The sequence below is a fragment of the Camelus bactrianus genome, chromosome 4 (genome assembly GCF_048773025.1).
Source record: "Camelus bactrianus isolate YW-2024 breed Bactrian camel chromosome 4, ASM4877302v1, whole genome shotgun sequence".
NCBI lineage: Eukaryota > Metazoa > Chordata > Mammalia > Artiodactyla > Camelidae > Camelus > Camelus bactrianus.
Window position 1 is genome coordinate 14,201,866 of NC_133542.1, and position 24,879 is coordinate 14,226,744.

The 24,879-nt window shown below is 36.1% G+C and overlaps 1 non-coding gene across 1 annotated transcript; it reads right to left on the bottom strand.

Annotated features, from left to right (window-relative positions):
• Window positions 1-5,502: 5,502 nt before the first annotated feature.
• LOC123617706 (U6 spliceosomal RNA) lies at window positions 5,503-5,605 on the bottom strand. The gene has a single exon (XR_006725914.1). It is a non-coding gene; the product is annotated as a U6 spliceosomal RNA (small nuclear RNA).
• Window positions 5,606-24,879: the final 19,274 nt, after the last annotated feature.

Here is a 24,879-nt window from a genome sequence, read left to right on the forward strand (position 1 = left end):
GTTTCAATTCTCCCTCAAGTCTCAAGCTCAGGTGTTTCACTTGATGTTTTTTCCTGGAGGGCAGCCACCCATTACACCACACACTAAAGGAAAAGTTGGAGTGTTCCATACCCAGAGAAAGGCTGGTACAAGTATTAGGTTTCAGTCAACTTCGAAGTGAATACTTGTTATTTGCTCTAGGGCTAATGACAATTAGATTGAGCAAAGCAGCATCAGGAGGACATTGCACACGCTAAAGCAATTGCATGATGCAGGAGCACGAAATCCTAGGTGCAGCTAGATCCCTTCTGTATGGTAACGTAATGAGGGACCCACGACCATGCACAGTTGTCAAAAACCCGGCAGATTTTACAACATAGAGAATGAGCCTTGATGTGTGCAAATTTAAGAAAATCATTTAGGAGGTCGGAGGATCCTAGGATGGATTGCAGTCTATGACAAAGGAATCTAACTGTATTACAGATGGATGAAAAATATCACTAGAGGAACTGGAGAAAAAAAGTCTGACAATATCCAAGAAAAGTACTTCCCCTAAGAGAGGACTATGTGCACCAATGATATATACTATGTTTTTTGTCTTTTTTTTTGAGCAAGACCTGTATCAGAATCACCTGTGTAACATTTTCTTTCTTCTTCTTTTTTTTTTTTTAATAAATGTGAAGCTGTCCTCCTTTTTAGATATTCTGAGTCAGTAGATATTGGGTGGATCATTTATTAAAGAGGTCAATGAATGTTAATAAAACAAGAACCTAATATTAATCACATAGAGGCTTAATATTCATACAGAATTGGGATGAATTATACAGAAATATTTTATATCTGTTTCTTCTCCCTTTGCATCTGGGTTTCAACCAGAAATCTATGTGGGTTGCACATTCCCTGAAGCTGAATTGACTTGTTTATGTAATTGCCCTTTTTCTTCTCCAAGTTACAATTTTTTTGTGATGGAAAATACCTTTCTTTTTATTCTGTTTTTTTTTTTTTTCCTTCTTTCACGCAGATTTCTGCATTAGACTGCAATGGTTATTAAACAGGAAAATAATACATATTTTTTCAATTTTTGTTATAAAATCTATGTGAAAGAAGATTTTTGATATACATGAGTACTGGTCCTTATAAATAATATATAAGAAATTAAAATACTCAGATACACCAGGAATTTATAAGTTAGAAATGTGGAATATATAGGGCTAATTTAATGATTTTGCAGTGGTAGAAAGTCATAAAGAAGATCAGACCTCTGACAATGCAGGTTTCACAAACTTCCCCCCTCAAGGTTCTGGTCTTAATGATTCTAGTTGTTTCCAATGGAATTGAGGTTATTTGAGTGATGCGTTCAGGGAGGAATTGGGAGATAACAGTCAAAAATATTGTATCGTTGGGCAGTGCCTCTTTATAAAATCTTACTGAAGTGTTTTTTTTCCCCTGTCCCTATTAGTCCTGAGATGGGGTTTAGTGGTTTTAATTGGGGCTGTAATTAAGGCATCATGAGGTCAATTAAACCTCTCAAAACTGTGTGCCCAACTGTCCTATGATCATCTCTGTGTTATATAGCAGCCCTGAGAGGCCAAAGGAGAAGACCTCTGGTACTACCCTTGAACCCATCTCTGGACTGTCCCAGGAAATACTGAAGTAAATAGAAGTTTGAAAGTCTTCTGAGAATCTTCCATTCATTGACACCTTGGTGTACTATGTGAACCTACATTCATATGATGGTATCTATCTCCATGAAATTGCTGTAGAGTTATGTTCTAGGGAATGAATGTATCCTTCATAAATGCACACACACACATTAGTGAAGAATCCTAAGTACTTTGTACTGTATTTTAACTTTTATGTAGGGGAATGACTTTAGAAACCATCTATTCAGGAAATTTGATTTTACAATGAAGAAATTGAGGTTCCAGGAAGAAACACAATGGCAATTCTTATTCCCATGAAAATATGGGAAGCAGGGCTTCAACCCCCTGAATAGTCTTCTTTCTGTCATAAAACAATGTGTATGCAGTTACAAGGAGGTATGGATATAAACGAAGATATAAATAAAATAAAATGTAAAATAAAACTGTTTGGAAACAAATAATTTCCAAATAATCTAGTATGAAACAGACCCCACTGATTCTACCTTGAGTCTCAGTAGTTTGGTTTTTATTATTATTATTATTATTTTTATACTGAACACATATGTCCCATAAAGAAAAACAAATACTTAAAAGGCCAAATAATCTTGATTACTTAATGTCATAACTGGTGAAAAGGGACTTCAACAAATGCCTTAGTTTTAAAGATTCCACACAGTAAGACTTTGTAACCTTTACAGTACTACCACAGAGTTTTGCTTATGAGTGGGTCTCAGCAAACCTGTGTTAATTAATTGAAGGGACAAAATGCAGGCACCTCTCAATTTTTGTCAATGAGGGAAAAATTCCTCTCGTTTCATCATGGACTTAGATGAAGCTGCTAAGTGGATGATGGCATCTTCATGTGTTTAAAGGAAAAAGTAAAGAAGGTACATGGTAATGAATGCCTACGAAATGCCAGTCACTTTAGATCCTTTATCTCACTTAATCCTTAGCACATCCTTAGGCCATAAGAATATAGTCTCTGTTTACAGGTGAGAAAGTTGTGGCTGAGATCACACAACAATAAGGAGTATTTTCAGGGTTGGAACCAAATGATCTCTGACCGCAAAGCCCATCCATTTCTCATATGATAGTAAAATCTGTTATATAGTAAGGAGGCCTCATAATATGCTTTTCCTATAGCTATTTTCAAATGTCTGTGTACCTGGGTGGGTCACAAGGAGAAGGAAAAGAAAGCAGAGTCAAATTCCCTGTAGACAAGAATTTCAACCTGAATGGTATGTGCTGTTCTTTCTTTGTGTGACTTCACAGAGCATCCTGATACTGTGCAACTCTATTCATCTCAAGACATATGGAAAGAGTTTTATGTTTTAAACAATTAGACTTGACAGCACTATTGTTTCTTTCTTATTTAATATCCCTCAGCCTTGGAGCCCAGCCAGAATCTGTAGTCTCTCTCCAAATTTAATTCTTATTCCTCGTATGTATCACTTGGTTGTCAGGAGACAACAGTTAATGGCATTTGTTCTTGTGACTTAGGAGCTTCTGGGTTATGTCACTTTTGTAGCTGACCTCTCAGCTCAGAGGGAATAAAGTTCTGTGTCTAATGGTCTTTCAGGGCCCCTTATCATTGGTGATTTGACTTTCCAGATCCTATGTTGTTCTGTAAATGTCATGAGATGACAAGATTTCTAGATACTAATTTGTTTCTGCTCAAAAGAAGATGGCAGTTATAAATGTAGAAGAACAGTGAACAAGGATGTTATAGAGGAGAAACTGACAAGGTTATAGTTGTGGGTGTGTAACTTGATGGATTGGCAGGTCTAAAACTCCAGAGGAAATGGAAACAAAGACTGGACAACAGGGAAAAATGCATCTCTAAATTTTGTGTCATTTCAGTGCAACTCAGTTCAAGTCAATCATTTCAATTCAGTTCGATTCAATTCAACAAATACTTCTTTGATCCCTCAGTGAAGAGCAGGTACTATTCTAGATTCTGAAACAACTTATATTTCCTTAAGGTTTTGTGTGGCCAAGCAAAACAGAACTACACTGTGGACAGCTTTGGGAAAGTCACTTCACTTCCCTGGGTCTCAAAGTTTCCTCATCTGTTAAATGGTGTTATCTTCCAGTCATTCACTTCTGGTGAAATTCCTTATGGAAAGGCTTTGCTATAATTGAAAGAGCACTTGCTTTAAAATTGGTGAGTCACATCTTAGTTCTGGCTGTGCTTCTGTTTAGTTGCTTGCACTTGGTAAGTCATCGGCTTTGGGGGGTCTCTTCTGAGAGATCAGAGAAACTGATCTTGAAGGTTCCCATTTTGCCTAATAGTTCTGTGAGGCTGGACATAACCTCAGGTGTCCATGTTCATATCACACAGAGTAAGCAGTCAAACCATGGGGATTTTGTTGTTTTTGTGGTTGAACCTAATTGGTATTCTTTACTCAAAAGTGGTGTACATCCTGGTGTGGCTTGTAACCCGGCATACAACTAGTGCCTGTGGCAAAACACAAACAAACAAACAAACAAAAAAAAAACCAACTTGTAACTTTGTCAAAATTTTTCAAAAAAGTCAAAAATTTCTGAAATGGATATCACGTGAGTAACAGAGAAGTTTCTGGCCAGATTTTAATTGATTGGTGTGAGGTTTATTTTTGTCAACTTGCAGCAAAGAAATATTTTTTTAAATTAACATTTATGGAGATCTGTTTTATCTATGACAGGTTACTAAATACTACAGTTTCTTTCTCTGTAGTGTCCCTCCTGCATTGGGATTTCCCACCTGATGGACATCAGGCTTTGCCATGTGACTTGCCTTAGACAATAAAATGTGAGAAGGAATTAGGTATGACACTTCTAAATGGAAGTCTTAGGAGAGGCCGTAAATAATTCCTGGGTTCCCTTTCTCTCTACCATGCGACCAGCAGTGTAGTAGGGTCTGGGGCATCCATCAAGCGTGGGACTTGGCATAAAAATACTGTAGAACTGTCCTGTGATTCTTGTAGGGTGAACAAGGACTAATCTTTTGTCCTTGTAATCTGCTAAGAATTCTTTTTCAGTTGCATTATAATCCAGTTCCCCCTCAGTACACTGTGCTTGCTACAGAGAAGTACAGCCATGAGCAAGGCGGATCTGATCTTGGGTCCTTTAGGGCTATTTCAGACAAGCAAGATGTTACAGTAATGCATGACACATGTTATAGTGGAGGGAGTACATATACTGGGGGAAGCAAACCTGGCCTGGGGGTCAGGGTCGGCCATCTTGATAATATGCATTTAAGCTGGCAGTTTATAAATTTATTAATTCCTATTAATTTATAGGAATAAAGCTGGCCAAGGGCCAGGAGAAAGAAGAAAGTATTAAAAACAGAAAAAAAAAAAAAGATAACAAGCTAAGGCATAAAGGCAAGAAAAGTCTGGGAGAGCTGAGGAACTCATTGTTTTGAGTGTGGCTGCAAGGGGAAGAAACATGGCTGGTGAGATACCATCAATCATACTACTGAGCATTTATTAGCTTTCTGCTAAGTGCTTTACATACAATTTCCTCGTGGTTATTATCACCGTTTTATAGAAGAGGAAACTGAGCCAGAGAGAGGTTGAATGACTTGTGTGTAGCCACACAGCAGGGATGTGATTTTATCTGAAGGGCAAGAGGCAATCACTGACTGGTGTTACCCAGGGGAGCCTTGTGATCAGACCCACATTTGAGAAAGGTGGTCGGGCTGCGTTAGGTTCCCAGCTCTAAGCCCCATTCTGGTTGGAGGACATGTGAGTCTTAGCTTTTGCTTTTCTTATCAGTCTGACTCCATCAACTCAGACAATTAGCAAGAGGGAAGGTGATGGTTGGAGCCCTGTGAAATGTCACTTTTTTAAAATGCTTTTTAAAAATGAATACACTTTATTATTATTTTTTTAATTGAAAAAGTATGAAACATTTCACAAATTTGTGCATCATCCTTGCACTGGGGCCATGCTAATCTTCTCTGTGTCGTTTCAAAGCGAGCACAGAAAAGGTCATGTTTTGAAGGAGTAGGGGTGTTACATGCAAGGAAGAATACATTATGGGTCTCAAAAACATTTAGATTTGGGTGATAGTTTTAATAACAATATGAATGTAATGAATTGATCCCCCAGTGAGCACTTGTACCTCATTCAAATAACAGATGTGATGTTACATCAATATTTTGAGCATTTCAATTTACTTCTGACCGTAAAATAGATAATATAGTGCAGAAGTTAAAGGCAGAGCCAAAAATCTTTAAAGCAGATTTAGTTAGTGGTCCACATGTTCCTCCCTCCTTGTTGATTTAGGTTGAATAATAGTGGTTCTAATTCGCATTTCTCTTTGTCATGAAGAGAGAGTTGTGTAGACCTCACGGGGAGAGAGTCCTCTGTGAATGACAGTGACATCTCTGACAGTTGTTTTCTCTCAGTTGTTTGGTATCTATCTGAAGTCTCTGGAGACTTGGGCCTGACTGAAGAGGTCCCCAAGTCAAGATGCTAGGGATTGTGATTAATATGAATGCTGTTCAGGCCTTTGTAAGATCTCTTCTGTTTCTCCAGAATTCAAAGGAAGAATTGTAGGTAATTTTGACATTTATGGTTTGCTTCCTATAACTTCCTCTGTACACCATCCCTGGAACCCTCACTCTTTCTTTTCCCCTTTCTTCTCCCTTTTTCCCTTCTCTTCTTTTCTTTCTTCTTCCCCTTCCTGCTTGCTCCTTTGACTAGTCTTTTTCTTCTTTTAAACAGCCAGTGTCTGGAGAAAATAACATGCTAGAAATGAGCCGACTGCCAATACACATAGAAAGATTTATGGCAACAGGGAAAAGATGTTATGAGTCGTCACACATATTAATCTTTCCATTTTGGTCTATAAAGACCTGGATTTTGCTACTTTTGCTTAAATGCTCTTAAGGAGATGCAGTTAGGTCAGAACAGGAGAACTAGACAGGTGAGAGGCAGAGATCTGCAGCTCAAGTGTCCAGGAATACTGGTGGGCTCTGCAATTATGGCATTTCTGTTAACAGCCACCGGCACTGTGTCCTTTGAGATACCATTTCAAGGGGCAGGCTTAGCAGAGGTTTTTCATGCCACTCTTTCCAGACAAACTGCCCAGCCAGGGAAGTTGTCAGAAAAGATCAGTGCAGGTTTAGGGATGATTTTGGTTTTTTTGTAGTCTTCCTGAAATAACCAATAATGAGTTGCGGGCTTTGATAGCTCTTTTTATAGGTCTTGCGGCAGCTGGATCAAAATCTAATGAAGATGTTTGCATCTGACAATGGCAGGCCTGCACGTTTCTATTCGATTTCTTGAGAGCACAAATGCATTTCATTTGGGAACATGAAAGGCATATTTAGTGACAACTGATGGTTCTTTGTTTTTTAATTCCCAGTAACGTCTTCAGTAAGTGCTTTTGTTAACATTTTCGCATTATACAATAGGTGACACAGGAAGATAATCGGTGTGCTGAAAGCAATTAAAGAGTTTATATCCAACTTGTTCTGCCTATTAAATGGATCCATTCGGCATAGAAGCACATTAACATCTTTACAGTGGAATGATTGTGAAAATGGGTTATTCAGGGGCCTGTGCGGCTTCCTCCTGCTGCAATAAGACATATCTTCAAGATTGGAGAAAAGGAATGAGCCATTTTTCTCCCCTTGGAACTGTAAACAGAAGTAAAACTATTAATAGATGCTGTAGCTAATCCTGAGAAGCTGCAACCAAGAGATTAAATAATGTCATGAAGAGAGAAAACTGGAATGCAGGGAGGGGAGGGAGGTGGGGGAAGGGGGGAGGCTGATTCCCTGATCACTGAGCTGCATTAGACAAGGACAAGCTGAAGGACTCCAGCTGATCAGAGGATTGACAATTGGTGTAAGAGGGGATTCCTGTTTTCAGCAAAGTAAATAGCCCTTCATCTATTTCCTGAAAACTGTTCAAATGGGAAGATTTATGTTTTATTTTTTAAAGAGTACTCAAGATGATTTTAAATGGGGTTTGGGTGCCTTGGTGAGGCAGCGGAGCCTAGAGGACACATGGACCTTGTGAGCCAAAAATGGTGTTTTTTGATTAAAAAAACAAAACCCAGGGAACTGGGAGGCCTTTGGGTACGTTCATAATTAGAGACTGGGACCCCGTTTTAATTGCCACATAGACTGTATTATAACAAAGGGGATTGGAATGTAATTAAATCTTGTACCTGGCATTTTAGAAATGATTGAACGTCCCCAAGTTTTATTCCTAATACTCTTGGACTTCTGTTCTTCCTCTCTTCAAAAAATACACGTTGATTGAGAGGCAGTATGAGTCAGCAGCTCTGCTAAGTTTTCTCACTTCTCTTCAGATACTTAGACAAATTATGAGGTTGGCATTATTGATACAATTTAGTACAATTCAAAGTGTGGTCCATGGACAGTATCATCATTATCATGAGTTGGAAACTTAACTAGAAATGCAAATCTTCTGGCTCCACACCAGACCTAGTAAATCAGTGTCCAAGCTCAGGCCCTAGGAATGGGTTTTAACCAGGCTCTACAAGTAGTTTTTATGCCCACTAAAGTTTGAAAAGCAACATTTTATAATTGAGAAATCTGAAGCTCAGAGTGTTTAAGTGATATATTAAAACCACACGCTATCAGAAAAAGAGGGTTGAATTTTGACTTATGTCCCGGGTGGGATCTTTTGCAGGATCACTGAAATACCTGGTCAGGATGATAGTCAGTCTTTGAAGATGGTTTTTCATTAGGAACTTGTGACTGAGAATGTTTGGAATCTATGATGAATGTGAGCTGTTGTTTCTCTGCCAATGTGCCTAGCTTCTGATAGAGGCCCAACTGGCCCTGCTCCTGGTGTACAAAGAGACAAGGAAAACTCAAACAGTGATTGGCAGGTGGGCTAAAGGCTGAGAGTGCATGGCACCCATCTATTTCACCTACTGAAACACCATGGAGCAGACTGAATGTTGATCATCTTTCAATATTTTTATACCTATTAAGCCCTGGGGGAAAGAATAGATCCTGGCATGTTAGAGAAGTGAAGCAAATTTCTTTGAGATTGTAGATCACTAAAAATCAGCAGTGAATTGACCTAGATCCAGGAGTTCATTGGGTGCACGAATATGTAGATCAGCACATGGGGAAAGAAGCTTTTTGATGTCTGGCCCTACTGACTGTCATTCTCCGTGCTCCAATAAGCATTAACTCAGGCCTTTGGTGTTCAGGCTGCACTGAGAACTCAGAGACAGATGAGGGTGTGACTGCCTTCGCTAGCATCATTTTGCTTTCACTTCACCCATTTTTTTTGCCCTTCTTCTTCATAGCATTTGGAAGTCGTCAGCCAAAGCTGGAAATTTGTTATTTACTCATTAAAGAGAGGCTTTCAAAATAAATTAATGCCGTGATTTGGCAGCTGATATCATGACTAATGGGTTTTAAGAAGGAAGTATGTTAGGGGAAAAAAACCTCTAGCTTCTTGTAAGATTCTGAGATTCAACCCTGAGTTGGCCACTGGCTGGTTAGTATGTCCTTGGGCTTGTTATGTTTAACTGCTCTGAGTCATGGCTTCCTTCTATAGAGTAGAAAGTGTTTTATATCTCATAGAGTGATTGTACAGATTCAACATGGGGGAACCATATTCGGTTTTCCCAGGGCCATCCAGGTTTACACCTGTTGTCTTGATGTAATGATGTATAGCATTGCCTTTCACTCCGAAAGTGTTCTGATTTGGATGATAAATTACATAGTCAAACTAATTAAAAAGATCCTCTATATAACATGTCATGTCCTATCTGTATGCAGTAAATGAGAGCTATTATTTGAATTATTGCTTCTGGGAGTCAGCTGTACCTTCTCACTGAGCCAGACTTAATTTTCCTCCCTGGAAATGGAATGTTGGAACACTCAGGCCTGGGCCTGTCTGTGCTACAGCGCCTGGCGAGGCCGTGTGCCTCCCTCTTCTCCTCCTTTAGCAGAGCCTGGGGCAAAATCACCGGCCCCTTCTGCAGAATGAAGCATTGCTGTCGCCTGTGGGTAACTGGGCCACTGCCGTAGTGTTTCAGAGCTTCTGGATGAAATCTCATGATTCGTTGTGGAAGTAGATTACTTTTTTGAGTACCCACTCAGTGCCAGGTGCTCTAAATCTCTGAACTCAAGATGAGCATTACTACTTTCATCTTACAAGTGAGGAGCCTAGACTCAGAGATGTTAAGAAATACTTTTAAGCTCACACATTTGATAAGAGGAGAAGCTGGAAGTTAAGCTTTCGTTTTTCTGTCTCCTGGACTCTTTCCACAGTATGTTCCAATGCCAATAATGAGGGACAATTCTAACACCGCATGAAACAGTGAGTAATACCAATCTGTTTGATGTCATCCTTGGCTTCCTATCTTTGACAGGTGGAGGAGAAACTCTCTGTCTCAAGAAAGGAGGACATTTCTAAAGCCAGCCTGCCACTTCTTTGATCTTACTGTTTCTCCCCAACATGCCCATCGTGATACAGTGTTTCATTGAACATGGAGCATACTGGGTATTAATTGCTGCCATCCTGCTGCCTCTGCTAAACATCCTCAAATTAGAATTATTCAAAAGCAGAAAGTTTCATTTGGGCTTGATGTGGGAGACATTAGTGGACAGAATGAGAGGAAGAGGGGAAGGAGGAAGTATGCCAGGATGACTATCAGATCAGACCCATCTCTGCATAAACCAATGGAGACTTTTTGGAGAAATCCATGCCTTCCCAATTCTCTAACCATTTTCGGCTAATTCTGACCTGCATTAGGTAGATAAAGATAAATGTGAATTTTAAATTATATTTAATCTTCATTAAAGTAATTATCTCTCTTAATGAAGAATTTGCTGGGTTGTGCTTGTGCAATGGAGTATAAAATCCTAAGTGAATAAAATCAATTTCATTTTCAGGCTAGCTTTTCTGTCCATTAATAAACAAGGCACAGAAAATATATTTGCTTAGAGTCCTGCAGCCAGCTCATGGCTCACACTAAGCCAATACCACTTACAAAAGCAGGAAAGTTGGTTTCCATTTCTTACTGTTTCATTTTTCAACCTGAAGGAGGGTTTTTGCCTTAAGGAAGTTCGTGAGTTTCCATGGTGGGGCTGTTTACTGGGCCCAGCAGTGAGACAGCTGTGGGTGATATCTCACACCCAATGACTGCTCTAATGCAGTAGTGTGTGTATGGTGCAGGGTATTTCATCTAAGTGCTCTGCTTTATTAATCACATAAGTATGAATTAGACTCTGGCATGCTTATGTTTCCTAATGTATGAAAATTGCTTATTTATTTCCATGCTGTAACAAGGGAAAGAAGCAGACCAGTTCTAAATAGCAGTGTACTGTAGTGTGAAGCAATTAAGTGAGTTATGCATGCCCTTTAAGAAGAGGGTAACTGGGAATTGGTGCCAGCTAGTCCTCGCCAAAGGGAGAAAAGGACATGTCACAGAGGACATGTCCAGGCTTCAGTGCAAACACATGAGCGTATTACTGTAACTTCGTCTCAAGATTTAACTGCTATAAACTAGCTGATTGATTTAGTTGCAACTTTTGGGGAAACAAAATACAAAATAGGTGAAAAGAGGGTCACCCATAGGAAGCAAAAAATGAATGATAATGATGATAAAATTTACTTTTACTTCTCTTTCATTTATGTACCACTCTTCCATGAAAACTTAGCAAGAACAGATACAAACCACCTCCAAAAACATAGTGTCCTCATACTCCCCCCACTGCTGGAAACAGCTGTAGCTCAGGGTCAGAGCAGCTCCACACTTCCTCCCATGAGTGTGTTTCCCTGTGTTGGATTAGTGACTTGTTTGTCACTTCTTATTCATTAAATTATGCTGTACTTATTATGCACCAAGTTCTGTTTGAACTGCTTATTTATATGATCATAACAACCATATGAAATAGCTTGTCTGACTGTTCCTGTTTTACTTATGTGGAAACAAAGGCACAGAGAGATGAAACAACTTGCCTGAGGTTACATAGCTGGTATGTATCAGAGCTGGAACTTGAACCCTGCCAGCCTGGGTCTGGAATCCATGCTCTCACCACCATGCCTCCTTGATTCTATCATGTTTGTGTGACCAGAGTAACATCACTGAACTACTCAGAATTTTGGTCCCTTCATCTGTAAAATGGGAGAGGTAACATTACCAAGGTCCTCCTCCTCTTTCTAAATGTCATCTGATTTATCCTTTACCCTTACTTTTAAGGTTAGAAAATTCTCTCATTTTACATAGGATAAAACCACCTCAGAGATATTTCATAGGTCCACAGTCCCAAGGAGTGTCAGAGATAGAGCCAAGTTTCAGGCTGAGGTTTGCCTATTCTAAAGCTCGCATTTCTTCTACTATATTGTGCTATAGGGCTCTGAGGGGTCATATGAGACAGTATATGTGAAAGCACCTAACACTTCCTGGCATATGATACACCTAATGACAGTGGACTCTGCAAGTTCTTGGCAAATGTATAGAAATGTTTGATTTTTGATCAACTACCATATTGTGTTCAAGCACTTACTACAGTAGCTAATCTCACACTTGATTGATAGTTTGCCTGGTTCAAAAGTCAAGATTAGAAATACTTTTACCTCGGAATGTGTAAGGTACCTGTCTATACCCTGTATTTAAGCTTTCATGTTTTTTGTTGCTACTTGTTTGTTGTTAGAAGTCTAAGAAGTCTGATATTCTGATTCTTGATTCTTTACATGTGAAATCTAGCCTCTGCCTGCTACTCACCAACCTTTTGCCCCAGAAGCTTATAAACTTTCTCATAATCTGCAGTTTAATATCAAGATGGTGTGTTTTCATATGAGCATTATGGTGGACAGTCAATGGCCCTATTCTATTTGGAAACTGCCTTCAGTTCTAGGAAAGCTTCTATTTTCCTTTTATTTTTGCTAAGTTCCTCCCTTCCCTTTTCTTTGCTCTCTCTTTCTATCACCTCTGTTATCAGATGTTTATGATCGTAGGTCTTGTATTTATTTATTTTTCTCCTGTTTTTTGTAAAGAATTTCTTTTTTGTTTAAATTTTAAAAGTTGTATTTGATTTCATCTTAAAACATTTATACTTATTTTAAAAAATTGGTAAGTGGGACTATTCAACACTACTGATATTTCTGTATTGATGTGATATTTAGCAATTTTATAGAACTATTTCTTTTTTCCTTTGAATTTTCTTGGCTTTTTAATGGAAATCTATTTTTCTGTCTGCAAATAATGATAATGTTTCTCTTCCTTTCCCCCCTCAATCTTTATGTCTTTTTTATGGGGGGGGTGCATCTTTTTTATTGTCATATTCCCTGGTGGGAATAAGTATCCTTGCCTTAACTTACTTTTCATAGGATAACTTATACATTTTTATCATTCAATATATGGTTACCTTTTGCTCTTTTTGGTTGAGACACTTTAAATTTAAGGACATTTCATTCCAAGACTAATTTACTCAGAAATTTAGTTATATATTTTTAAATAATACATGAGTTTTATGTCAGCAATTTTTTTTTGCATCTGCTGAAATGACTATTTAGTTTTCCTTCTTTGTGCTGTAATTCATGCTGTGATTCTTGTTTTTGTATTTTTGAATCGATTTTTGTAAAATAAAGATGACCTGTTTCTGAAAAACTATTTTGGGCTTACTGTGTTTTGGTAAGAGATATTTTAGAATTTCACTTCATTCTTTCTTTGTGTTTTTTAAATACCAGATTTAAAAATATTTAATTTTATATAATCTATATTTTAAGTGAATATTGTCAAGTTTAAATTTATTTTTTATCTAAAATTTTATAATAGTATCATTAATGTCTTTTAACTGTAACTCATGCTCCTAACTTTGTAGCTCCTGATACATATTTTTACATTTTTCTTTTATCTTTCAGCAACCTTCCCCAAGGTTTGCACATTTCATTTGTCTTGACAGAAAAAAAAACTTTAGAAAGTTACTTTCATTTTCTTGAATTGTTGCTTTTATCTTTATTGTTTCTTTTCTTCTAAATTTACCAAATTTTACTTTTTTTCTTGGTAGTTGATATGAATGCTAAACTGATCTATTGTCAATTTATTAAAAAATAACATTTAGAGCTATATAGTTTCTCCAAGAATTTATTGTTGGCTGCACTGTAGAATTTTGAAATATGGACTTTCTTTTTTAAATTAATTTCCAAATATTTGAAAAATTTCCTACTGCTTTCATATTTAACTCATAAATTATAGTACATTTTAAAATATCTAAGTTTATTTTATCTTTTCTAAAAATGTGTTTTGTTGTTTTCTTATTAAGTAGAGTTTATAGTTAGAAACTATTAATGTATTTATTTTGGTTGAGTTTTTTTGTAAAATTTATTATGTAGTCTATTTTTAGAAATGGGCTCTAAATACATTGTTAGTTTAAGCTTAATGATTGATCTATTAGTTTCTGGTGTGTATTTTTAAGTATCCCACTGTATTTATGGACTTAACAATTTCTTCTAGTAGTTCTTCCAGTTTATTCTTTATATATTTTAGGAATATGTTGTTGGATGCTTACCAATCTATAGTTGTTATATTTATTTTGTGAATTTCTTTTTTTTATTTTTATGTCGTATTACTCTAGATATCCTTCAATGCATTTTGCTTTTAATTTTGTTCTGCCTAACAAAAATTTTGTTCTGCCAGTTTGTTCATTCATTCATTTATTAGCAGTTTTAATGCGGTAAAATGCATACAAAGTAAACTGCAGATATTTAAAATGTATAATTTATGTAGATCTGTGAAATCCTTACCTCAATCAAGAAAATGAGCATCTGTCATTTCCCAGAATTTCCTTGTGCCTCTCTGTCATCCTTCCCTCCTGGAATTCCCTGCCCTCTACCCTGGCAGCCACTGATCTGCTATCACTATAGATTAGATTGTATTTCTCAGAATTTTATGTAAATATTATTATACACTAATTATATACTATTCTAGTTTCAATGGCTTCTTTCATAAGGTATAATTATTCTGAGATTCTTATCATTTTTATTCTTATTGCTGGCATCTATCTTAGTCTTGCTTTTCTATCCAATCTGATAGTCTCTATCTTACTTGGGGTGTTTCAACCATGTACATTTAATGTCAATACTTGAGTTTAAATCTACAGACTACCTGTTTATTTTCTCTTTATCTCACCTAGTCTTTATTTCCCTTTTTCTCTTTTACTGTCTTCTTTTGGATTAATTGAATATTATTTATGGTTTCATTTTATTTATGTTTTTGGCTTATTAGTTACAATTCTTTATTTTATTATTGTAATAGTTGCTTTTTAAAAATATTTATTTTTCCTTTTCAATCTACCTTAAAGTGCCATTATACCACTTCATGTGTAGTATAGGTATCTAAAATTTATTTCTCTTGAGATGTAGAAATATCCATATTAATAATGGGATTTCCAATGGTTTAATTTTCATATCTGTCTATTCTTGATTAATATCTACCTGTTTTTGCTTATAATTTTTGCAATTTTATATATCATATTCTTTATTTAAAGACTTTAAACTTATTTTATGTTAAAGTTATTCTGAGAGTTCTCCATTATTCCCATTTTATTGGGGCTAAATTTATCTCACTTATTGTTAAGTTTGTGATTGTATTTCTACATGCTCTGAGTATTTTTTTTTAACTTTTCCTTCCCTATCTAGCAGGTAGATATTTGCACCCACCTAGTTTTCCAGTCCCTCCATCTCATATTAATGGCTTAGGCTCCTATTGTGTTTCAATTTTAATCTTAAAAGATGTAGCCCCTTGACCAGAAAGCAGTTTGACTCTGTCATTCTTTGAATTTGTTTGTGTGTATCTGTGTGTGTGTGTGTGTGTGTGTGTGTGTGTGTGTTTTAACAGTGGTTTCAGCCATCTTTAGTCTTAGAAACACTTGGAACTTTTATTCAGCCTTCTTCTTCAGGAGGTAAGCTTGCTCTAGCCTTCAATTCAGCCAGGGATTCTACTTCTCTTTTGTTAATTGAACGTGTTCTGTTTTTCCCTGTTACTGTGCAGCAGTGCAGGAATCAAATGTACAGTTACTTCTGTCCACTTGCAGACCTAGAGCCGAGCAGGCTCTTGGCTTCAGCCCTGCTCATCATTATGAGTTCCTATTCCATTTCTTGTGCACTGTACTATATGTTTTATTCTGGGGGCCAAAGTATGTCATTAATTTTAATGTTAAATATTTTATTTTTCATTTTTATTTTGGCACAGTACAAGGAGAAACTCGTAGAGTCATAGTTATTTGGAGTTTCATCTTTTCTTTCCCAAGACATCAATGATAAATAGTTTTATTCTTATTACACAGTAGAAAAAAATTTATATGTGGTTACTAAAAGGTGAGTGAAACCTACTTTACTTTGTTTCTAAAGATTCTGATTTGTGATATGAACGTACTTAGTCCTTTTCTCAACTCTGTATAAATTTGCCTTTTGGTTAAGAATTTGAGAAGAAGAAAATCACTCATAGGTCTGGGGTGACCTGTACTGTAGGATAGTTAAGGATGATTGGTAGTCTTTTTTTTTTTTTAAATAGTTGTGTTTCAAATTTAAAATTGAATTGAACTAGAAAAATAAATTATGGAGACATGACATTCTCTCTGAGCAAGATAAGCCTGTTCAATAGAGTGAGAAGCAAATCCAAGTCTTCCTGTGGCATTCTGGGCCTCTCTAGAATTACCACTTTACGTCTTATATTTCTCACTGCCAGTCTCGGCTTGTCTCTACCAGTAGGGGCTCTCACAATTATGGAAAAAAAATTTTTTTAACTTGGAAGAAACAGTTTGTTGTCTACTTCCATCATACATAGTGCTGTAATGTAGCTCTTTTTTCCCTCACGTAAGCTGGAGATGGAGGGAAAGAAACATCTCGTTTTTGTTATTTTCTTTCTCAGCAAACTATCACATCCTCATTAAAGCGCCACAAACATGACAACACCTGCATCGGGCCACCTGCTTCCGTTCGTGTGACACAAATAAATTCCTCTCAGAGGTGACATTGAAACTACTACGATGCATCTGAAGATACAAGGGATTCCTGATCTGCTTTCTTTTAGAAAGGAGTTTGCTTGGCTTGATAAAATTTAGTTCTTTATATTTGAATTTCTGATACTTTAAGAAAGAAGCATAGATGAAAAGGGAAGATAAAATCTTAATTAAAACACTGAACTATTTAACAATGATTAATAAGTGATTTTTTTCAGATGAGCTGAATGTTTAACTGTTCACTTTGGGGAGTTTCCAAGAGCCTGGATTCTGGAGGCAGGCTACCTGAGCTCAAATGGCTCTGCCATTTATTAGCTGTGTGGCTTTGAGCAATTTACTTAACCCCTCTGTGCCTTACTTTCCTTATCTGTAAAATTTGAGATTGTGGCTACATCATACAATGTGGCATGCATTTAATGAATTAATATATGCAAAGCACTTATAATAATACCTAGAATATAGTTAACAGTAAAGGAAAGTTTTTTTTTTATCATCTATGATGTGTTAAGTTTTATTCTAGGCGCTAGGGATACATTGGTGAGCATGATACAGAAGTTCTTTGGTGCCATTCTAGTAGGGGAAAATGTAGTAAATAAGTAAAATAAGCAATCAAGATAATTTCAAGTAGTAATATGTGCTATGAAGAGAATAAAAGGGGATCATATTTCCTAATACTAGAGCCTAATTCTGTGTATGGCTCACTCTTAGATTGGAGAATTGTGTCTTCATCTTTTGTCAGCCCTATTCTTTTGCCAGCCCTCTTCTTTTGCCATAAACCACTCTCCCTGTATGGATTTCCCATTTGACCACTGATCCTGATTATTTTCAATTTAACAATTTACATATAAGTGAGATTCACTTATTCCAAATTCACCATTGCAATGGGCAGCCGTCCAGATGAGAGCTGAATCAATATTATTTTATCTTATTTTTTTTCCTATTATGCTTGATTGCTATACATATAAATCATAACTGACTAGTTCATGTGTAGAAGTAATAGAAATGGAGTTACTCCAGGCATATAGATATAAGCATAAAAAATTCTGTGGCTAAAAAGGAACAGGGCAATTTATTTTGCCTATCGTGCTAATGGTGGACTCATTTGACCCCAAATGATGGTACTTCTGTATCTATAGTTTATTTCCAGAAAAGGACGCATAGTAGCAACAGCATGTTGCATTGGAATAGCAGTAAGGATATTTATTGCAGCCAGAGGCTGCTTCACAGCCAAGGGTTTGGAGAAGACAGTTGTTGGCTCATTTTGGTCCCCCTCTGCAGGGTTTTATCAGATGTGCCTTCCTGGTCAGTTCAGGAACAAGTTACATATGCATGGAGCACCTCAGAACTAGAAAGCCCAAGATGGAGTCTCAAGTGGGGCTCCTAGACCCCTGCTAGGTATGTAGATGCATTACTGCTGTATGAGCAGACCCAATGGCAAAGTCCTGTGGGAGTCTCACCAAAACTGCGTGCAAAACCATCGATCTTGCTCTAATGAATAAACAGTGTTGAGAGGCTGATACAGACTGCCCCAAAACTTGCTTCAAATCAACAGCTATTAAAAACTCCATTTCATGCCTGGACCAGATGTCAGTACCGTGCATGTATTTCAGGAAAACAGATCAGGTCAATTTCAGGCCTGCTGGAATTAACCCTCTTAGCACACCTATTTTTATGAGGAGTTAAATCTAATCCCTTCAAGGATTCCACAGTTGTCTCTATATTTAGTATAGAAAAAAATTACTACAGATTTCTGAGTATTGTATAGACTATAAATGTAGCTCTGCTCTGAGGAATATGAATAGTAGAAAGTGAGGGTGGTAGATTTTAACTGATTTCTATTAAAATTCTTAAGAGTATTAAGAGATATGGGAAAACTTAAATAGAGAAAGCACTCATCTCCAGACGTCATTGAGAGTCCATTACAATAGTCACACTGCAGAAGTTAATTTTATTTTCTGATGTCTAAATAATACAAAAATCTGCTGCAGTTTTAATTTGCAAAGCATTTGACAGAGACTGCTGTAATATTTTTGTGGATAAGATGGAGGAATTAATGTAGACAAATGGAACTTATTATCTGGTGGAAAATTGTGTGCAAATTTTTCTTGTTAATGAATTGATGCCAATGTGAGAGGAGCTCTCTAAAAGGCATGCCCGTAAGACCCAATAGGACACAAATATGGAAGAGGTAGTTAATATGCTCCAAAGATGATTAGATGGTGATAAGCTGTAAAGCAGGGCCAAAATTATGAAAACTGAAGTAATTGGCATTTGTCTCTCATTTAACGCTAGCTGCAATTTATCACGTCTTTACTAGATGCCAGACACTCTGTTAGGCCTTTCTAAGTGTTAACTCACTGTGTCATCACAACCTGATGAGGTAGGTATTCTTATTGCCTTTATTCTTATTGCTTTATTTAAGCTCACCAAGGCCCAGGGAGCTTAAATAACTTGCTTGAGGTTATACAGCCTGTTAAGTAGTGAAGACAGGTTTCAAATTCAGGCAGTTTGATTCTGAATCTCATAGGTCTCAGTTGAACTCAAGGAGAGGATTAGGAAAACTTGCTTGATAATCTTAAGATATTTGAAATATACAACATGCTCCATATAAACCCTATGAAATATCTTCTCCAGCTACTGAAAAACAGGCTGTGCTAACTTCCCTCCCTTTTTTCCCCCATTATTCACTATTCATTATTGCTTTGAGTAGTTGATAAAGTCTGGTTTTATGTTATTTCTTTGCTGAAAGACTTTTGAGAACGCTCCATTGCTTGCCAACATTCTTTGGCTCAACTTTCATTTTAGCCTCATCTCCCATTATCCTCCCCACACTACACACTAGTCCCTTTAGCCTGTGTCAGTTTGCACAAACTTGTCCTGGATGTTCCTGTTCCCTTGCAAATTAAGCTATTGAAACCTTGTCCTTCTTTGAAGTCCCAGGTCAAATACTCTCTCCTCCAGAGAGGCTGACAGAACTCTACAACAAGAGTAGACATTATTGTCATGGTTATTATGTTTTCATTATTCATGTGCCAAAGGATAACACACACTGGTTTTTTTAGTTCAGCCACCCATTGAGTCTTAGTCCTGCTTTCTCATGAGAGAAATTGGACTCACATATGCTGGCCTTTTATACAAAAATGAATAAAGCCTGAGCACAGCTTATCTGAGGCTCTTGCAAGACAGCCACCCACGAACATCTATTTGCACTGTCACAATGCTTCCCCAGAGCACTGTAGCTACGTAATGGGGCCCCAGCTTTGTAGTCCCGTGTGATGTCCTCAGGGATGCAGTCAGTAGTGGGTATACTGATTATCTCAGAAGCCTATCAAAGTTGTCAATAACCTGTACTTGGAGATTCTCCACAAGCATTTTCCCCCAAGAACTTTCTTAATCTTGCCCCTGGTACCCTGTCTCTATAAACTATAGTTGCTCTCTGCTTCTTATATGCTTCAAAATATATAGTTATCTACAATAGTTGACACCTTTTTTTTTTTTAACTTATAGAAAAAATTCTCTCTCAATTCCAAGGATAGATGTGACTCTTCTTTTTCTTACTGCAACACCCACTAGGAATTGTCTTAGATTGAACTAGACATTCATTTTTATTTTTTTTTAATTGAAGTATAGTTGACATACAGTATCCTGTTTCAGGTGTGCAGTATACTCCCTCAACATTTATATGAATTATGAGTTAATTACTACAGTAAGTCTGGAATATCTAGTATGTCTCTGTCATCATACAGAGTTATTGCAGTGTTGTTTACTGTAATCCCCATGCTGTACATTACATACCTGTGACATTTATGTTATAATTAGAAGTTTGTATCTTGTAATTCCCTTTACCTATTTTGCCTAACCCCCAACTCCTTTCTCCTCTGGTGAACACCAGTGTTTTCTTTCTATCTGTAAGCCCATTTCTGTTTTGTTATAGTCATTAGTTTGCTTTGTTTTTTAGGTCCCATATGTAAGTGAAGCCACATGGTATATACAGTAGTCTATACAATTGCCCAAGGTCAACTCTCAAGGAAATGAAATCCACATTAGACACCTGCCTTGGCTAAAAAGTCTTATGCCTGTCAGGAGCCAGGATGTCTTGTGACATCCCTAAAGGCATAGTTTTCACATTCCCCACAGGGGACAGGCAAGCATCCCCACATTCAGAGAAACCCAAACTTTGCTATCATATCAGGGATATATAGTTCTCTCAGGTTAGGTTCAGCCTATCTCTTAGGGGTCATTTTTTGGATCATAATCAATGTTGCCCAATAGCATAGTTGACACATACCAACTTTATTCATTTTCAAAGAAGCAACTAGGAAGTGAACCAAAAATCAGACCCTCACATAGAAGGGGAAAGTTTTTAACCCTTTGCCCAAATTTAAGAACTTCGTGAATTTTTAGAACTGCTTTAATTTCTTTGGGTTGATGGCAAGGAAGTTTGAAGCCTGGTGAGTATAAGGTAAGGTGCAGAGTGAGGGGTTTACGATCACCCAGCATTAATTTCCCTAGGTGATATTTGCATGACTGTCATTATTACTCACAACCTTTTGAGGTAGTGTAAACGTTGGGAGTTTCACAATGTTAAGGAACTTTTTGAAAGGTAAATACTATATCTTCCCTAATTATAACAGGTTTGTTGAGCAATGACTATGAGCCAAATCTCTTTAATTATACTAGCTCATGGAATTGTTGCGAAGGTAGGAAGTAACCCCATTTTATTAGTAAGACATTAAGGCTCAGAAAGATAAAACCATTTGTCTAATTCCTACAGATAAACCTATCCATGTTATTAATCAGGTGATTTAAGGTATTGCTTCTTGAACTTAATAATTATACATGATTTTCAAAAGCTGTACAGTTTTATCATATTTTCATTTAACATTATGTCATAAACATTCTGAATAAATTTTCCTACTCTTAATGATCATCATTTACAATACTTGCATACTGTACTGACATACTGAAAGAAAGTAATTTACTTAACACTGCCCTGCTTTCACACATATGTTTTTATTTTAAGTATTTTATTTTCATAGCTAATGTTTCCAGGACATCTTCTTGCACATAATTTCTTTTTTGGGGGGAGGAGGGATGGCTCTCCTGAGCCAATGATATCTCTTCTGAGATCTTGCAAATAATATAGTATTATATTGTGCTAATTTTACTATGATTTAACTTTTTATATTTAAATTTTTACTCCATTTGAGATATGTTGCTTTTCAGAGAAAGATATGGATTAATTTGTTCTTTTTTATATTGCTAACCAATAATGTCAGCTCCACATTCAGAATAGTCATTTTCTATGTGTTTTTTTAAAAAATGTAATTTTAATAGAGAATGTTCTTATATATATTTGGGCCAATTTCTAATTTCTCTCTTCTAACCCACTGAACAATACTTCCATTTGGGCCATAGTGGCATAGAGTTTTTATTTATTATTTCTGGTGCATCAAATTCTGTTACCTGCTAACGTGCTCCTGCCCTTTCCCCTTACACATGGCTGATGTTATTTTAGTATATTTCATTATATTTTCCTTTGTTTATTTTTCAGAATAAATTTCAGAATCATTTGGGTAAATTCCACACACACATGCGAAGTCCAGATCAGATTTTAGTTGGATTCCATTAACTCTATAAATGTCTCTATCTTTATCTTCCTTTTTTTGTCTTTTTCTTAACTGGGTTATACATAAATCCATATTTTAAATTATTTCTTTCTTTTCTTTTTCCTTTTTTCTATTCTGAATGAAGCACTTTCTAATTTTTTTTTGAAATTTCTAGTTATACCAATACACTTAGTATAATTTTTTTGGTATAATTATCTTACATTCATGCATTTATTTATTTCTTGTTGTTTCAAAACCTTTTTTGAAGCAGTTTAAAGTAATTTTAGGTATATTATAATGATTTTGAAAGTAATTATTTTTGAAATAATTATTTTTTAATTTTCCAATAGTTAACTTGATAGTACTAGTTTTCATCCTTACTTAATTATCCAAAACTCTTTAAGTAACATTATAAAATAATAACATACTTATTTTTTACTTGATTTAGCAGTGAATGGTGGGATATTTACTCTTTGATTAAAAAATAATTTTTAAATAATGTAAATAATATTTTATTATTTAGTTGGTGTTCTTTAAGGAAAAGAGGCTCTTCAACAAATAAATATAAATTATTCTATTCTATTTCTCATATATTTATTAAAAGGGCAAAATTATCAAACATACATTTGAATCTGTTGAAATAATCATATGATCTGTTTTAGTTAGCCTTTTTGTAATGTTCATTACAGTTATAGATTTCTTAATGTTGAGGTACTCTGATTTATACTCTGAGCTGATATTGCTGATATATTATACTTGGTCAGGGTATAAGAGCCATGTTTTTAAGAGGTTATTTTAAAATAACTGTGAGCAAATTTACAGGTGGGTGACCAAGGTGGTGAAAGATGTGAAAACTGTATCATATGAGAACTAGACTATTCAGCCTAGAGAAGAGTACACTTAAATTACCCCTCTTAGGAGGAAGAATGGTGGTTGATTTTTTTTTTTTTTATTGAAGTATAGTCAGTTTACAATGTTGTGTCAATTTCTGGTTTATAGCTATAGCATAATGCTTCAGTCATACTTGAATATACATATATTCATTTTCATCATAAGTTACTACAAGATATTGAATATCATTCTCTGTGCTATACAGTATGAACTTGTTGTTTATCTATTATGTATATTAGTTACTATCTCAATCTCAAACTCCCAATTTATCCTTTCCCACCTCTCCCCCCTTGGTAACCATGTTTGGTTTCTGTTTTGTAAATAAGTTCATTTGTCTTTTTTTTAGATTCCACATGTAAATGATATCATATGGTATTTTTCTTTCTCTTTCTGGCTTACTTCACTTAGAATGACAGTCTCTAGATCCATCCATGATGCTGTGAATGGCATTATTTTATTATTTTTTATGGCTGAGTAGTATTCTGTCATATAAACATACTGCAGCTTCTTTATCCAGTCATCTGTTGATGGATGTTTAGATTGTTTCCATGTCTTGGCTATTGTAAATAATGCTGCTGTGAACATCGGAGTACATGTATCTTTTTGAATTAAGTTTCCCTCTGGATATATTCCCAGGAGTGGAATTGCTGGATCACATAGTCTTTTGAGGAATCTCCATACTGTTTTCCATAATGGCTGCACCAAACTACATTCCCAGCAACAGTGTAGGAGCATTCCCTTTTCTCCACAGTCTCTGCAGCAAAATGTGTCCACAAAATAAAAGTTTGTGGACTTTTGAATGATGACCATTCTGACTGGTGTGAGGTGATATCTCATTGTAATTTTGATTTGCATTTCTCTGATAATTAGCGATATTGAGGATTTTGTCATGTGCTTATTGGCTGTTTGTGTGTCTTTTTTGGAGAATTGCTTATTTAGGTCTTCTGCCCACTTTTGGATTGGGTAGTTTTTTTATCATTAAGTTGTATGAACTATTTATATATTCTGGAAATTAAGCCCTTGTCAGTCTCATCTTTTGAAAAATATTTTCTCCCATTCTATAGGTTGTTTTTTGTTTTGCTTATGGTTTCCTTTGCTGTGCAAAAACTTATAAGTTTAATTAGGTCCCATTTGTTTATTTTTGCTCTTATTTCTATTGCCTGCATAGACTGCCCTAGGAGAACATCGGTAAGATTTATGTCAGATAATGTTTTGCCTATGTTTTCTTCTAAGAGGTTTAGAGTGTCTTGTCTCATGTTTAAGTCTTTAAGCCATTTTGAGTTTTTTTTTGTGTGTGGTGTGAAGGAGTATTCTAACTTCATTATCTTATATGCTGCAGTCCAGTTTTCCCAACACCACTTGATGAAGAGACTGTGTTTCCTCCATTGAATATTCTTGCCTCTTTTGTCAAAGAGTAATTGACTGTAGGTCTGTGAGTTTAGTTCTGGGCTCCCTATTCTGTTCCATTGATCCAAATGTCTGTTTTTATGCCAAAACCACATTGTTTTGATTACTATAGCTCTGTAGTATTGCCTGAAATCTGGGAGAGTTATTTCTCCAGCTTCATTCTTTTTCTTCAGTATTGCCTTGGCAATTCTGGGTCTTTTGTGATTCCATATAAATTTTAGGATTATTTGTTCTAGCTCTTTGAAAAATGTCGTGGGTAATTTGATAGGGATCATATCAAATCTGTAGATTGCTTTGGGGAGTATGGCCATTTTAACAATATTAATTCTTCCAATCCAAGAACATGGGATGTCTTTCAGAATGATGTTGATTTTTCAGCTTAAAAAACTTTTATATG